The 18,105-nt window shown below is 38.8% G+C and overlaps 1 long non-coding RNA gene across 2 annotated transcripts in view; it reads right to left on the bottom strand.

The window, feature by feature from the left end:
* LOC147576543 (uncharacterized) overlaps positions 1-18,105 on the bottom strand; it is a 266,331-nt gene that overhangs the window by 136,883 nt on the left and 111,343 nt on the right. For both annotated transcript variants that reach the window (XR_015241419.1, XR_015241420.1), the window contains exon 2: positions 4,640-4,802. This is a non-coding gene — a long non-coding RNA (uncharacterized LOC147576543). The remainder of the gene's footprint in view (positions 1-4,639; positions 4,803-18,105) is intronic.

Raw genomic sequence — 18,105 nt, 5'->3', positions numbered from 1 at the left:
TGTCTTTTTCTGTTTGGAATTGAGGGGTGACTTCCTCTTCCAACTGTGAAGTATTTTTTTGTGTGTATGTATTTTATTTCCTTTCATTCCTGATTGTATGTCTGCCTTTTTTTCCCCCAAATATAGCCAACTGCAACTAACACCTGATACTAATGGTTTGTTCTCTGAGCTTTTGCCCTGGACTATACATTCATACATACATGGTCTGCCTCCCATAGGTTATGCTAAGGTAACAAAGCAAATAAAAATTTATGTGGCTTAAAAAACCACAAAGGTTCAGTCCCTGTTCCTGATTCATGTCTATCATAGATTAGCAGCAGGGTCTTGATCCAGGACCCTAGGCTGATATAGACTTTACTATTTTAAATGTTGGTGGTTGCCGTGACAGAGGAAAGTGGATATGGTAAATCCTGACCTAGCTCTTAAAGCTTCTGTGTAGAAGTAACACATATCATTTCTGCTCACTTGTCACATTGGTCCAATAAAGCCACAGGGCCACCATTGATCAAAGGATGAAGAAAAATGCAATCGTGCCATGTGCCCTGAAGAAGAGACAACTATATTTGTGGTCAGTCCTAGTGACTACCAACTCTATACAAGCTCCACCCCAAATACAACTTCCATTCTGACATTCTGAATGTACCCTCTAAAACTCTTTCTCAGTCATTATAAATGTATCTAATCCAAGAGTATTCTCTCTACCTCCTGCCTTAACTAAAATCTGTCTCCCTCTTAGATAACCATTCCCCCATCCCCTACCCCATAACCCTCTCCAAATTTCTCCTTTTCTCTTCTTCCTTTCTCTCTCATCCACAAAGTCACCTACTTCTCTTGTAGGAGGAAGCATTTAGTGTCATGATACCCTATGTCCAGGCCATTAGTCTTCCATCTTGTGTAAAAAAAAAAAACACCTTTCTTTGAGGTTCTCACATATGACTATATCCCTTCTATCCCTCCACATGACTACTATCTATGCCCAGCTTCTCTGTTATTGACCCTCTTAACTCTGATGATCTTCACTTATTTTCTTCCACCACTCATTCCACAGCCATACTCTTAGTTCGTATATTCATCTGGAACCTGTGTTCCACCTTTGAAGTCTTAAGTTTGAGTATCCTACCTTCTTGCACCAACCTCCTGCCTTTCACCTCCTGTTTGAACATAAGAGTATCGTAGCTCTCAGTTCCTTTCTTCAGTCAGCTAGTAGAGTAATTCAAATGAAAAATTGACTGTTTCACTCCTCAACAGCATACTGCTTAAACCCCTTCACAGGCTCCCATAGCATAAGGGTTTTCAAACTTGGCTACATAATAGAGTCAGTTGAGGAGATTCTTAAAAATCCCAATACCAGACCACATCCCAAATAAGTTAAATCAGAACTTTTGGGGTGCCAAGAGTGAGTGGTTTTTTTAAAGCTCTCAAGTGATCCCAATGTGCAGCCAAGGTTGAGAACCCACTGAGTTAGAAGATAAAGTCCAACCATGAAAGGTAAATTACTTAAACAATTGGCAGGGTTCTTTTCCAAACACGTTTTTCCAACCACCTGCATCAGAGTAATCAACGGTGCTTATTTTTCTGGGCTCCACCCCAAGATATTGAGTTATGGTGACTCTAGCTACATTCCCAGAGTCTAATTTTCAATAACTCTCCAGGTGATTCTAATGCATGCTAAAAATTGAGAATCACTTCCTGACATGCACATTAACTCAGTCACACTGAACTTTTGATATGTCCCTATGAATACAGCTTATGCTAAGTGAAGGCCATTAGATAGAATTATGAAATATATAACCACATCTTCTGCATTATCAAATTGTGAAAAGCCTGAGACCAGTGAAGAGAAACAAAGACACCATAACAGATCCGGAAGACCAAAGGAAAGACATCTGTAGAGCCATCCCAGATTCTGATGTCTCCTAGTCAGGTCCAGTTTATCCTTCCATTAACCCCCTTTCCCCCATAAAGGTCAATGTTAATCTATTCCATGAATCACAGATCATCTAATGAACACATTCCCCATTTTTAGTGCTTTTCCAGCAGTTTCCCTCTCCTACCCAAAATAAATAAATATTTGTTGAATGAATCATTCAGTATTAGTGCCAAAAATTTTCAGTTAAGGGTGAAAGAATTTCTGGGTACCTCTCTGCCACTAAGAAAGTCATTGTAATGATGTCATATTGCTCAACTTTAGGTACAGATCTAAAGTCTCCCTGTCAAAACATTTTGGTAGTCTTTCCTCTCTCAAAATACAGAACTCCCTTCCACATGTCAACCAAACACTAAGGACATCACAATTCTGCCTCATCTAAGCCAAATCCCTTTTTCTTACCCAACGGTGTCTAGAAGCCAGCTCACAAGAGCAACTTGTTAAATATTCAGGAATTTTGGGAACTGGTTTTCAAAACTTTAGTTTGAAATCAGCCATGATAGGAGCATTTATACCACAAAAATCGGCAAATGCTACAAATAAGAGCTAGTTTGTTTTGGTTTGTTTTATTGGTAGGGCCAGTTTACCAGTAAACCACTACCCTCACATAAATTTCTTATTTATATAGACATTTCAAGTTTACAAACTTTTTCAAGTCCATTATTACACTTGAATTCCCATGATAACACTATGAAGAAAATACCGTGTTCCTCATTTTGTATAAAGAAAGCTGAAGCTTACCACAGTTAAATAACTTGTCTATTGTCACTGAGATTCAAAAAGAAAAAAGATCTGTCTTTTATTTTATGCCGCCTTCCAAAGCAGTACTTTATCGAATAAGGTTAATAACTTGTAAACCTAAAGCAAAAGCTATATAAATTCTCTGTGTGATCATTCATTCCTATCTTTGGTTCATCAACAAACATTTATTAACTGACTACTAGTGTGTCAGACTCTGTGACAGATACCGAGATTACAAAGATAAATAAGACACAGTTCCTGTCCTCAAGGACCTGCCCATCTATTGGGAAGGAAAGACATCTTAACATATAAATCACAATAAAGTGTGGGCCCTGGGCCCACATGTATTCACTGTGGCTGGGAAGAAGGCAGATGTCTGCCCCTCAAATGCACTCTTGACAGTAATGAAGTTTATTACATTTTAGGACAACCAGAAATAGCACTTCAAAACCCTATGGCCTCACTCCTCCCAAAACATGTAGCAGATGACATGACAATTCTACAAAACATAACACTACCTATGTATGTCCAAAGATCAGTGACAGGAAGAAAATACCCATTTTTGCCTCTCAGATATACATCCAGGCAATGCAAACATATTATCATTGGTTTCCTTACATCTGCCAAGAGGCAATATGTCAAATAAATAATTTAGACCAGCTGAGGCACCACAAGAAAACAAAGCCATCAGTCATCTGGGCTGCATTATTGATTGCCAATAACAAGATACTTGCTAAGACAAATGACTCAGCTATTATACTACTGAGGCTTTAGCCTGTCTCAACTACATAAATCATATTGAACTGTTTGTTGTTTCAAGATGTGCAAACATATCTATAATCATTTTTGCCCCCCATTTTTGCAGTATATCTTAGGTGGCTCCTCATATGCAGAAGGTAGATTCATTATTCCCTCAACTTACGCAATTTTTCTTTCTCTGGGTACATGTTACCAAATGCCTGTTGCATCTATTTAATGGAGAACTATGCTTGTTTATACTTATTCCTAGAAGACCTAGATATTTGGCTAGAGATAAATGAGAAAGAGTAAATTGTAATTAATTCATTAATCAAATTAATTCATTTCAGGTAAATCAAGGTGTGACAGAATGAATGCGCAGCAGCTGGAGTCAGAAGCCCTCGGTTCCAGGATGGCCTACTGGTTATGTGACCTAGGACACCTATTTCTTATCCAAGTCTTGGTTTCCTTTACAAAATTGGAATAACACTACTTGACCTGCCTATCACATGATCATGAGAATGAAAATTTGAAAACTGTAAAGCACTCTATATAGATGAGGAAACTGTTTCAACATAAACCTGTCCTTTTATGAACTATCAAGTGTGGGTGGATCTGTTTGGCATTCCAAGCAGAAACAGATGGAACTGTCAAATTAGAATAATTCTGAGGTTGGGGTGATTTACCAAGAGACCAATTACAAAATGTAGGTGGGATAGAGAAACCACAAGAGACAGTGCAGGAACTTGAGACTAGCAGCATCATGACAATGATTTCTTCTAAGCCTGAAAGGATGTCAGATGGGAGAGATTACCTAAAGAACCTAGAATTACAAAGACCGGGTTACCTTGAAAAGAGCAAAGATCTTTCACAGACACAGCCAGCCCCAGGGCACCTCAGAGTTAACTGACACAGGCTTCTAGGGCAAAGAGCAAGGTAGGAAAGGGAGGAGAGTATATCATGAGGGACAAAGGCAGAGATCCTGCCGAGTGGGGAACAATCTGTTACAATTATTCTACCACTCTGGACATCAACCACAAAGCCATGTTCTCCTTTTACTCTCCAAAGCGTTCAGTTTTGAAATCATATCAACTTTGTCCCTCTCATTTCCATCACATCCGTCTCCTAATATCTATGTCTATTGCCTTTGTCCATATCTATATTAGGCAGGAATCTTTGATTACAAATGGCAGAGACCAGCTCAAATTGGCTGAAACAATAAAAGAAACTTACTGGCTCATCAATGAAACCTCCAGAAAAATTATGTCTTCAGCCATGGTTGGATTCATGAGTTGCATCATTTCATTATGATTAAGTCTTTCTTTCTCTCCTGTGTCATCTTCTTTCCCAGGCTGTGCTTTATGCTATTGGCTTCCACACTGGGTAGGCTCTCTTCCTATGGGGAATTCAAGTACCTTAAGGTTACTATGTTTCTGGACGCAGAATCACAAAAGCCAAACGAGTCTTGGTGTCCCATACCTGTTTACATTCATATTCATGTTCAACACCATCGGAGATTATATAGGGATTTGTAGCCAGATTTCTAGCTAAGAATTAGTACTGTATTTCCCTGGAATTCCCTCCCTGCCCACCTTCTTTAAGGAAGTGAGTGACAATAGCACTGAAAGGTGCAACAATCATTATAGATAGTGAAGTAGATTATACATTAATGAATTCTGGCTCTTCTTAAACTCCATTTCACCTTTGACCCATATTGGAACTCTTCCTTAACTTTTCAGGTAGTAAAAGGGGAGAAAAATCCTGAAAATATTCTACAGTTTAAATTTTAGTGTATGTGGCCAATCTCTGGCTGCCTTGTTGTGAATATTGAATGATATCTTTCAAAGCACTCACAGAGATGGTGGGTCAATAAATATTAGTGCCCTGTGCTTGCATCTGTCTTATTAATACTCCAGAGGCACAGCCAACAATGCATGTTAGAATTCTCACTTCACAAATAAGGAAACTGAGCCTTTCAAAATTATTCTGTTGGTAAATAGAAAAGTATGATTCAACTCCATATTTGACACCAAATCCCCAAAGTCTTCTATTTTACCAGGATGCCATCTTTATGCCTCTATTGCTAAGGAATCATCAAGCAGAGTAGCTAAAAATCATTTTGAGGCTAAAGTATTTAAGTAACAATACAGCAGTGTTTTCCTTTAAGCTGGCGTGAGATAATAGAAAATATATATATTGATCTCTGCCCCTGGTTCCTGGCACAGAGCTCTTGAAACTCTTGTATTTTCCTGGGTGATAGGAGTGTCTTTTGTCCTAATGAAGCAACTTTGGGTGGGCTTATGGATGAGCAATGGTCACTGGAAAGAACAAACCATGATTAGAAGTCTGGAACTTTTATCCCCTCCCCCCTTCTCCTGAGAAAGGAGAAGGGCTATAAATGGAGTTTATGACCAATCATGCCTGCATGATTACTCCTCCATAAAAATCCCAATAGTATAAGGTTTGCAGAGTTTCCAAATTGGTAAGCATATCCAACACTGGGAGGGTAATGTACCCCAACTCCACAGGGACAGAAGCTCCTGCCTCTGGACCCTCCCAGACCTCATCATATGTATCTCTTCATCTGGGTGTTTCATCTAAGTCCTTTATCATACCTCTTACTAACCTGATAAACATAATTAAGTGCTTCCCTGGGTTCTGAGAGCCACTCTAACGCATTAATCAAACCTGAAGAGGGGGTATAGAAACCTTTGATTTGCTGCCAAATCAGACAGAAGTTGTGGGGTAACCCGGGGATCTACTACTTGCAATTGGCATCTGACATGGGGTGAGAGTAGTCTTGTGGGACTGAGCCCTTCACCTGTGGGATCTGGCACTATCTCCAGGTAGAGAGTGTCAGAATTGAATTAAACTGTAGGACACCTGGCTGTGGCACAGAGAATTGCTTGTTGTGGGGGAAACCTTCAGACAGAAGTGTGAGAAGTGAAGCACTGTCAGTGTGGCGGTAGTGTGAAAGTAAAGGGGAAAACCCACAGGATAACAGTAAGTTTTTCATTTAAAGCTGGGTATATCTAGCATCATGGGAGAAAAGGTGCCATTAGGTCAGGACATATGGGGGCCCGAGCGTGAACTACAAAGCAGATGTTTATACTTTAATTCACACGTGTACCCTGAATTCTTCTTCAAAGTTACTCAAATTTGTCTTGCTGAAAGATGAATGAATGCAGCAGAATGCCAATTTTCTAAGTGATCTCTCCAACTGGGTTGAAGTTCTTTCACTTCCTTTCTAAAAGATGCATTTCATTTGTTATCTGGGCAGCCAAGAGTGGCATAATTATAGCTGTAACCCAATTCTCCTGGCTGCCAACATTTTTACACTCTAACCCATCACCACCTTCACCCAAATGCCCAGACTGTCATTCATCTCACATAGACTACTGGAGAGGTCAACACACTTCCAGAAAAGCAAAACAGGGCCCAAGAACAAAGCTTTAATATGCACCTGGCTTTAAGATAAAATGACACTACCCATACCCATCTGGGGTCTGAGAACAGATGTAAGAGGAACCTGAGCTCTCCATTTTCTGACTATATATTGTTTCATTTTCACAAGAAAGAAGAAATAGAATGAGCTGAAGATTTAGACAATCCTAACTTCAAATCCCACTTACTGTCTTTATGATTTTGAGCAAGTTACTTTCCCACTCTGAGACTTGGTTCCTATATCCAAAAAATAGGAATAATACCAACGATCTCTGGGTTGTTGTGAGGTATGCCAAATCCATGGCACAAAGTCAGTGTATAGTATCACCAATCATCAGATGGCTTTAACAATTGTGAGCTCAGTTTTCTATTATAGAAAGGTGAGTCCAGGGGCAGTAGCAAGTCTAGGTGCTTCTTTATTCCCATTATATCAGGTCTTGAGGTCTGAGACAGGTGATGACCTCATGATGTAGCTCCCTGATAAGTCATTCACTCAGCCAAGGCTTGTGAATAAATAACACTTTACAAATGGCACTCCCTACAAGAAACAAATTGGCTGAAAGAGTCATGGTAAGTAGATAAAGCTTCTTTCCCGCTTCTGCTCCTGTTTTTGTCTGCTTCCTTGTTTGCTATTCTCACACAGAAGGAGGAGGATGCTGATCGGAATAAAATTCCTGCCATCATCCCACATACTGGCTTTGCCTTCTGTAGAAAAAGCAAAGCTGCTTAATCTGATTAGTGAGTTGGGAAAATATAACTAAACATCCATAGACCATTCTCTTCTCCTTCTCTGTCTCATTAGGTGTCAGCTCTCCCAAAAAAGAATATGTGTGTGTGTCCAGCTCTGCTCCTCTAAGTTTTTGATAGCTTCACAGGGGTCCAATACTACCTGTGACTGGGTAAAAAAATAAAAATAAAAACAAACAAACAAAACATCTATATAATTCTAGAGTTTACTGTTAACCAGCTCACTTGCCTGTAGTTGTATGCCACAATCTCCTTTGGCTTTATGAATAATAAAGGTGATGTTTTTGCTTCTCATCTGCCTTGCTCTTGTGTCTTCATTCTCAACTGATATAGTACTTAGACCACAGAGAGGGAGTCCTCTCAAACATCAATATGTTTTCACAAATAAGCCTTCATTACCACACCCATTTACTATACAAAAACCATTTTCAAGTTCCTAATTACAGTGATTCTCCCAGCCAGGACTGTGCATTTTTTTAAGTTTATTTATTTATTTTGAGAGAGAGAGAGAGAGAGAGAGCGAGTAGGGAAGAGGGAGAGAGAGAGGGAGAGAGAGAATCCCAAGCAGACTCTTCACTGTCGGCACAGAGCCCAATGTGGGGCTCAAACTCATGAACTATCAGATCGTGACCTGAGCCAAAACCAAGAGTCAGATGCTTAACTGACTGAGCCACCCAGGTGCCCTGAAATGTGCATTTTTTTAGAAGAGTAACTTAGCGTCTCTACATTTGTTAGGCTATTTACCATGGAAGCAGCACTGATTTCCAGCTAGCTTAACCCCAAGATCCAGTTCCCCAGCTTTGTCATTAAATCTCCTGAGACAGAATATCAATGTATAATTATTTTTAAGTTTATTTATTTATTTTGAGAGAGATAGAGACAGCCTGAGTGGGGGAAGTGCAGAGAGAGAGAGAGAGAGACAGAGAATTCCAAGCAGACAGATGTGGGATTTGAACCCATGAAACCGTGAGATCATGACCTGAGCCAAACCCAAGAGTTGGACGGACGCTTAACCGATTGAGCCACCTAGACACCCAATGTATAATTTTTAGATCAAAAAGACATAAAAAACTATAAATGCCTTATTTCTATGGCACTTTTTTATAAAAAGCTTTTACATTTGTTAGCTTTGCTTTCAATTTGTTTTTACATTTTTATCTATATTTTATCTTCATATTCTGAAAATTACTGACAAAGTGGCAAGTATTAGTCAAATAATTTTATAGATGAAGAAAATAAGTTTTAGAGAGGCAGTGTTCATCAAGATCATACAGACCATAGCTAAGTTAAAGTGAAATTTAATGTATCCAATTCCCTGCCCTCAAACTGCATACAGCCTACTAGGAGAGAGACCAGTAAACAAGAAATCATAACCCAGATAACAGACACCATAACAGCTACCTTGGGAGATCACATAGGAGGGACTCTGATCCAGCCTTGGCGAGTGAGAAGTTACTTGCTGGAGGCGAGTGAAGAGATGGGTGTTAAGGTATGAAAGTTACAGGCAGGAGGAATAGCACATTCAAAGGAGGGGAGAACATGATTGTTCAGGTAACCACAAATTGTTCACAATGGGGCTGGGGTACAAATTGCTAACACTGAGCAGAAAAAGATAAGCCTTAGAGAAATAAGCAAAAACCAAACAGGACAAGATTTTTTTTTCTTCAAGTGTAAGAATATGGGCTTCATTTCAAAAATATGGAGACCTCACAGGCTCAGCTTCTGTCACCACATCAAACTACATATATGTGTACACTTCTTTACCTCTTAAACCCAAACTAAAATAGAAGACAACTAGCATACAGTCTCCAAACATTCAAGATTGGTGCACCATGACATTACCCCAAGTTTACCTAAAAAAGAGCATTTCAGTTTAAATGATAAACATAAGCCTGAAAAAAACTTTCCAAGATCACTCTGCGCTCAAAAAACTTCACTTCCCAGCACCCTACAGGTGCACATTGGGTCACCGCCTCCGATGAACAGTTGCTATGTCTTCAACCAGCTGTGCAGGGGGACTCTGGTGAATGTCACTATGGAATGGTTTGATTTTCAGGACAGCTTAAGACTTTTCTTTCCCCTTTCCCTTCTAGCAAACAACTAATTTCTCATAAGGCATTCCATTTTTAAACATATACACATTTCATTCTCCCCAAAATACACCCCCACACACGCATATGCATACACACACAGTCATTTAGAACTAGAGGACTTCCTATGCTGGCAAACACATGTTAATATTAAGTGGATGTATATATCAGAATGGCACATCCAGAATATACAACAGTAATAATTCCTTCTATTTGCATGGTTCCTTTTATTTATAATTTATACACAGCTGCTCCCAAAAAGAATGTGAGACAGATACAGCACTTTAAAATTTACAAAGCATTCTATCTTGTGACAACCCTGTGAGAGAGGAAGACCAAACATTAAGCAGACTTGTCAGGAAAAAAAAAAAAAAAAAAAGAAACTGAGGCTGACATGGTTAAGGTGACTTTTTCAAGCCCAGAGTCAGGACTCTGAAAGCCTTGAGCTGTGTTTTTTCAACCGCATAAGGTCATTCCTCTAACAGTCTGTGTACCTGCCAGCTCTGTGTAAGGACATCCTGAGGAATGAGTAAAAGTCATCACGAGTATGAGAACACATTCCACACACTCCACGCTTACTCTCCACAGCCCCACTCCTAACCTCTCAGGTGTTATGAATCATCGCCAATACTTATTGGGTGTTTAGAATATGAGCAGCAGTGCTAGAAGTGTTTTACAGTTAAGTGCATGTATTACCTCATGTAATCCTCACCACAGCCTTATGAGGCAGCTAATATTAATTCCATTTTATGTATGAGAAAAGTGAGGCAGAGAAAAGTTAAAATAACTTGCCCATATGGACATAACTAGTAGGTTTTAGAGTCAGATTTCATACACAGGCAGTCTTTATCCATGGGCTCACTTGTTTAACCGCTATGCTCTGCTTGTTTTTTGCACCAGAAATTTCTTCAGAATAGATGTGTCACAAGTAATAGGTTTTGGGGCACCTGGGTGGCTCATTCGGTTAAGCATCTGACTCTTGATTTTGGCTCAGGTCATAATCTTATGGTCTTGAGATGAAGCCCCATATCAGGCTCTATGCTGATAGCACAGAGCCTGCTTGGGATTGTCTCTCTCTCTCCCTCTCTGCCCCTCTCCTGCTTGTACATGCGCATGCTCTCTCAAAATAAATAAACTTAAATCAGTTTTGTGCCCAAAAAGAGGTTTGTGTGTGTGTGTACATGTACATATATATGTATATGTATGTATGTATGTATATGTATGTATGTATATATGTATATTTACATATGCATATATGCTGAGCAGTGTGTTCCTCTTTTTACACATGCCTCAAGGGACCAATGAGTCTTCTAGAGGACCCACACAGTCTTCTCAAGTTACCTCCAAACCCTCCCAAGCCCACATTCAAGTAGATTTTCAAACAGAGTTCTCCTCTCCCTAACTTCAAACTTCCATCCCCATCATAACCAATTGGACTGGAGTCACTGACTACAGAGGACCATTGACTTGTCCCAGAAGTTATTTTGAAAACAGAAAATATTAAAACATTTTGGACTCAGGTACAAGAGTCATCTACATAATAAACTCCAGATTTATTTTCAGAGATATAATGGTGAATCATGATGCCCAATTGCATTAGTATATCTATACTACAGTGCCACCATCCAGCCACCTACCTCTATAGCCTCCAAACCCTTACCTTACCATGTATCTTACCATCACTGCCAAGCACAGGTGGCCCTATACCATCACTGTACCTTACAGGGTTTCTGAATCTTCTAAACCTGAACTCTAATGACTGTTACTCAATTCTGTCCGAGCATTCTTAACCCGGTAAGGAACTGACATCACCCAAATTGATTTTGGGTCATTAGAAACATCAGCAGGAGGAAAAAGTTAGAGATTTAAAAAGAAGTAAAAGGGACAGGAATGCCTGGGTGGCTCAGTCGGTTTAGCATCTGACTCCTGATTTCAGCTTAGGTCCTGGGATCGAGCCCCACATTGGACTCTGCATTAGGCTCCCTGCTGGGTGTGGTGCCTCCCTGGGATTCTCTCTCTGTCTCCCCCTGCCCCTCTCCCTCACTCGTGCTGTCTCTCTAAAATTAAAAAAAAAAAAGTAAAAAGGACAAGTTTCTGGCATAATAACTGACAGTAAAAAAAGAATCCAAGGAGAACAAAAGGAAAATTTTATTTATACTACTTTTGGATAATTACAACTGCCAAGAAAGAAAATGAAACTAACCACGGTTGAAAGGTACAATGATTGAAGAATCTATTTTTTTATTGATCCAAGTATGATGGAGACTGTGGGTTGCCTATCCAATACCCAAATTTTGTTGGGAGCCATAATATGTCTAAATATAAGGAAGAGGAGGAGGAGGAGGAGGAGGAGGAGGAGGAGGAGGAGGAAGAGGAAGAGGAGGAGGAAGAGAAAGAGAAAAAGGATGAAGAAGAAACTGGAGAGGAAACTACATTTCCCAGACCCCTATGAAAATAGCATTTATTTGTTATGTGATACAGTTCTGGCCAATAAAATATAAGCAGAGGTTGCTGGGGAGGTTTTTAGGAAAAAAAAATTCTCCAAAGATGGCTCACTGCCTTGGTGAATGCCCTTTTCCTTTATCCTATACCTTTCTTTTTCCCATGGAATTTAGACATGAAACCAAGAGTAAATCATCTATCTTAAGACTGAGGAGACACATAAGAGGCTATATTCTGACACAAAGAGGCTATCATATCAGCCATGGCTACCACACCTATCTTACACTACAAAAATAAAACTAATTTTTCAAGCCATCATTTTGAGAAGCTGTATTTCTCACAGCTGAATGCAATTTATAACTGATATACCATGCCATGCTAACCTCTGCAAATGTCAAGATAAATATATAAACTTATTCCAACAAGGGAACAAAACTCCAATGGGGCTTTTCCTAAAATGGATGTCATCATTAGTTGAGTTAGGATGGAGTACTTATAGGCTTCCTTGCTTTTATTTTCTGTCTTGATTAAAATGATTAATATTTTGTGATTTTGATCACATTGTCAGAGAAAAAAATAGTCATGAATAATGATTTATAATACATTCAGATAATAACTCCCAAGTAGTTTTGAAAACTCTAACATGTATTTGACAATTATAATTCCTTTCTCCAGAGACAAAGGCTAAGTGGTAGAGTGGCATGTATACCTTGTCTCCCTCTACAAACCCCTACCCTCCATTGAGATTATATTTATACCCCCGGCTAACCTATGGGTTTAAACAGTCACCTTCCTAAATGGCTAGTATATTTACAAAGTACCAACGAACCCTGACTGAGACCTTCTACAGATAAGTCAACTTGCTAGTGATTATCTTCCCTGAAACACAGGCAAGTGAGAAGGATCAACCATCACCCATTCACAATCTATTCCTTCATCCCAACATACACTGTTCCCTTTAGAATACATGCCTAAATGCTATTTATGCCTGTCTGGCTCAGTTGGAAGAACATGCAACTCTTGATCTCAGGGCTGAGTTTGAGCCCCATGTTGGGTGTAGAAATTACAAAAATAAATAAATAAACTTACAAAATATATGATATTCTAATTTTGTAGCAAGGATATATGATGGATACCAGTTCAAATCACCAATACCAGAATCAGTCTCAAATAATTAAAACAAAAATTCCCTTCTACTTTTATTAAGAATGTCCTTGCTTAACTGCATAGGAGTAATCAATGTCAATGTCAATGTTTACACAACAAACTCAAGCCATGTGCCTAATGTACTTGTCATATCATACCTGGAAATAAAGACAAGAGTAATTAATAAAAAAAAATATTAGAGTATCTTTAGCAGTAGAAGACATTAACAACAAAACAAAATACAAGAAGTTTTTATATTTAAGTATTTAGAAATCATTGGTAATGTTTTAAATAATATTGAAAGTTTTCTAAGTGGCAGGCATTATGCCAAGCGCTACATGCATATTATCTCATTTATTTGTTCTGCTTAGAAGGTAGGTAATATTTTAGACCCATCTCCCATTTTAAAGACAAAATACCTTCAGATCAGATAAATTAACTGTCCAGTCACACAACCAGTAAGTGATGGAGCCAAGATTCTAACAAATTCAGACTGGTCCCTTGGTGAAATTAAGTATTTCATTCTATCCTCTCTCAGCAAGCAAACGGAAATTAGAAAATAAATTAAATGCTGATTACTTTAAAAGTTTATTTTCATAACAAACATAAACTAAAATTCCATTCAATTGCAACATGTATTTTGGCAGAGTGCTGGTAGGCAGAAGGAAGAAAAGTAGGCTATGTTTGCCTTGTTTGATAGAAGTGGATATGAATTAACTCTGAAGTTTGTTAGCAAAATATAAGTTTACGTATGTTTATCGCAAATTTTTAATCAGTCATGGGTAAACTAAAAGTAAAATGTATAACTTTGAAGACAGTAAGGTGGGGGGAACAGAACAAAGCAAATTATATCAATTTGATAAAATATAAACCAGATGTGACAAATTGTATTTTCCAAAGGTGGCCACACCACTATATATACCATCCTATATCTTCTTTTTTTTTTTTTTTAAATTCTTTTTTTTTCAACGTTTATTTATTTTTGGGACAGAGAGAGACAGAGCATGAACGGGGGAGGGGCAGAGAGAGAGGGAGACACAGAATGTGAAACAGGCTCCAGGCTCTGAGCCATCAGCCCAGAGCCCGATGCGGGGCTCGAACTCACGGACCGCGAGATCATGACCTGGCTGAAGTCGGACGCTTAACCGACTGCGCCACCCAGGCGCCCCCCTATATCTTCTTAAAATGTGTTGTTGACATATCTCCATTGAGGGATAGAGTCCAATGTTCCCTTCCTCTGAACCTGGACAGAAATTCATAAACACCTCAAATAACAGAATTCAGCAGATGTAATATTAAATAACTTCTCAGGGTAGGAATAAAAGATAGAATGAATGGCTTCTACCTGGCCCTTTCTCTCAGTACCCTTGCCCTCAAACCCAGGCACCATATAGTAAGAAAGTCCAACATAGGGAGAGGCTGTGGAGAAGATCCTTCAAAAAGCTCCAGCTAGATTCCTTGCCAACATTAAGAACTACTAGACATATGAATGAATGAGCTTTCAAATGATTCCACCTGAGAACATCAAAGAACAGAGAAAACCCATATCTGCTCTGCTCTATCTGAATTCCTTACTGATAGGCACTGTGAGAGATAATAAATAATTATTACTGTTCTAAGCCACTGAGTTTTGGGGTAATTAGATATATAGCAACAGAAAACTCACAAGAGCAGAGAAAATAAAAATACAAAATTAGATACCAGAACAAGTCCAAACACATCAAAAATCACAATGAATATAAAAACAGGTAAATTCATCTACTAAATGGATAAGAAAAATTAAAGACATCACAAGATTGAAAACAAATGGATTGCAAAAAGAAATATCAGGTAAATCCTCTCAAAACAAATCCTATAATAATACTAATATTATGGGTACTTCATATTGTGAAAAGAATAATTATATAAGTCATAAGAAACATAAATGTGTATTCTCCTAGCAACATAGTTTTAAAATACACAAAGCCAAATTTTATACATATATACAGTAAAACCTTAGTTTGCAAGCATAATTTGTTCCCAAAATATACTTGTAATCCAAAGCACTTATATATCAAAGTGAATCTCCCCATAAGAAATAGTGGAAACTCAGGTGATTCATTCCACAACCCAAAAATATTTATATAAGAATAATTACAATAATGTAATATAATACAAAATAATAAAGAAAATTCTAAATATAAAGAAAAATAAACAAATTAACATGCACTACCTTTGAAAAGATTTGTGGCTGGAGATAAGAGAGAGGAAGGTTATTATGTAAGATGACTTTCACTATCACTAATAGATGTTGACTACAGTGCAGTATTAATAAACTCTTGTCGGGGCGCCTGGGTGGCGCAGTCGGTTAAGCGTCCGACTTCAGCCAGGTCACGATCTCGCGGCCTGTGGGTTCAAGCCCCGCATCAGGCTCTGGGCTGATGGCTCAGAGCCTGGAGCCTGTTTCCGATTCTGTGTCTCCCTCTCTCTCTGCCCCTCCCCCGTTCATGCTCTGTCTCTCTCTGTCCCAAAAATAAATAATAATAAACGTTGAAAAAAATAAATAAAAAAAATAAATAAATAAACTCTTGTCATATGTAATTGACAATAAGGCAGCAGAGGAAAGGGTCCATACGTGCAGGCAGCCTGGCCTAGAATGAGGCAAAGCATTCCTAAGCTTACTCTTGTATAGAAAAGCAAAGGTCTGCCCATAGGTGCTTTGAAGTGACAAAAAATACACTAGGGCCAGTTGTGGGCACCTTCCAACATTCTGAAAAATCACTAATTTCTGCCAAACACCACAGCCTGAGGCCAAGCATCCGAGCATGGGAGACAATCACTCACAATCCCACAGCAAGAGATGGTGAGAGAGAGAGAAAGAGAGAGAGAAGAACCATTGGCTCAGTTGTGATCATGTGATGTTCAGCATCATGTACTACTTGTATTGTAAGACATTGCTCATTTATCAAGTTAAAATTTATTAGAAATGTTTGCTTGTCTTGCAGAACACTCACAGAACAAGTTACTCTCAATCCAAGGTTTTACTGTACATATATATAATCACAGAAAAATATGGAAATCTAACAACTCTACTCACAAGAGTGTCTATATCTGTGACACAGATCAAAGGATGGGGTTTGATGATACCAAGTCCAAGTGAGCCACTCTCTAAACACACACACACACACACACACACACACACACACACACATACACACACACACACACACACACACACACACACTGTTAGGATAAGTAGAAACGCACACAGGCTACAATTTAGCATATTTGAAGAACAAAATGTTAATAGCCTCACATGCCTACTTACATAAATGTTGTTCTGTGTTAGCTAAATAGATGAAAATACTCTGAGATAACCAGTCTGTATTTCCAATATCACCTTCATTCCAGCAATATTCCAACAAAATAATTTTAAGGGAAATGCAAATAAAAATACATTAACACAGTGTGACACAAGAAGTGCACTGTCCCTGTCCTACACCATTTATTTGTTCAACAAATATATGAAATTATACCATATGCCTTGCACTGTGTTAGGCAATAAGGATACAAAGGTGAATGTGACAGACTTGTTCTCTTCTCCAAGCCTTACTTTTAGTAGTGGACACAGACTCTGAACAGACAAACCCAAAAATGACCCCAAATTTTCAAACTGTGTAAGGATCCTGAAGGAAGGTAACAACATTTTATGAGAATAGGGGAGCCTACCTCACATAAGTTGATCAGGAAGGGTGTACCTACACAAGATTAAACCAGGGACTAAAATTATGGCTACGAATTAGCCAAGTAATTACTTCTTATTGTGACAAAGATGGAGTAATAAAGAACACTTATACCTCTGGTCTGAAGTAATTAAACGACCAATTATTTTCAGACATTGAACATAAGATAGCAGGGGAAAGTGATCCCTGAGAGGGGAAATGAGGTATGCCCGATGACTGTCCAGCTTACTGCTTTGAGAGAGCTTCTAGTCCTCAGCAGAGGGAGGGAGGCATCAGCTAGAACCCAGTGATCCTACTGGATTGAGAAGGGGGATTTGGAAGTTTAAAGCTGGCAATAAGGATAGAATTCAATGGGCAAAGCACCAAAGAAGGGAGAGGTGCACAGAGAGAAAACCTCAAGATTTGCAGAAGGTCCCACTCAAGTCTTCATCTGAATATTGACCACGTAAGGAAACTACTCAAGGCCAGATAAAGAATACCTAAAATAAACAGAAGGAACCAATCCTAGAGAACATAAAGAACCATAAGTATTTCTATTTCCACAACCCAGAAGGAAAAACCTTATAATTAACCAACCTTGGGGTAGAGTATTCCACAGGATACTGGCTCATTATAAAACTAAACTAGTTCTGGAATAAAGACTGTTCTGGTCCTACCTAGCAAAACTTAACAGAAAGCCTTGAAGGGACCATACTATTTGAAGGTCAATTAAATACACCTCAAAGAAAAACTCAAAAATATTTATAGGAATACAAAAATATTCAGCACTTAACAGGCAAAATTCACAATGTCTATCATCCAATCAAAAAATTAGCAGGCAGGGGCGCCTGAGTGGCTCAGTTGGTTAAGTGTCCCACTTCAGCTCAGGGCATGATCTCAGTGTGTGAGCTCAAGCCCTACATCAGGCTCTCTGCTGTCAGTGCAGAGCCCACTTTAGATCTTCTGCCCCCCCCCGCCCCTTCCCCCCCTCGTTTGCACATGTGTGTACTCTCTCTCTTTCTCAAAAATAAACATTTTTTTTAAAAGTTAGTAGGCATACCAAACAGAAAAATAGAACCCATAATGAGAAAGTAAAACAACATCTTTAAATTATTGACAGAAAAAAATG

Source organism: Puma concolor, chromosome D1, assembly GCF_028749965.1.
Source record: "Puma concolor isolate L17-30 chromosome D1, mPumCon1.1.hap2, whole genome shotgun sequence".
Taxonomy (NCBI): domain Eukaryota; kingdom Metazoa; phylum Chordata; class Mammalia; order Carnivora; family Felidae; genus Puma; species Puma concolor.
This window is presented reverse-complemented; position numbering and strand designations above follow the sequence as displayed.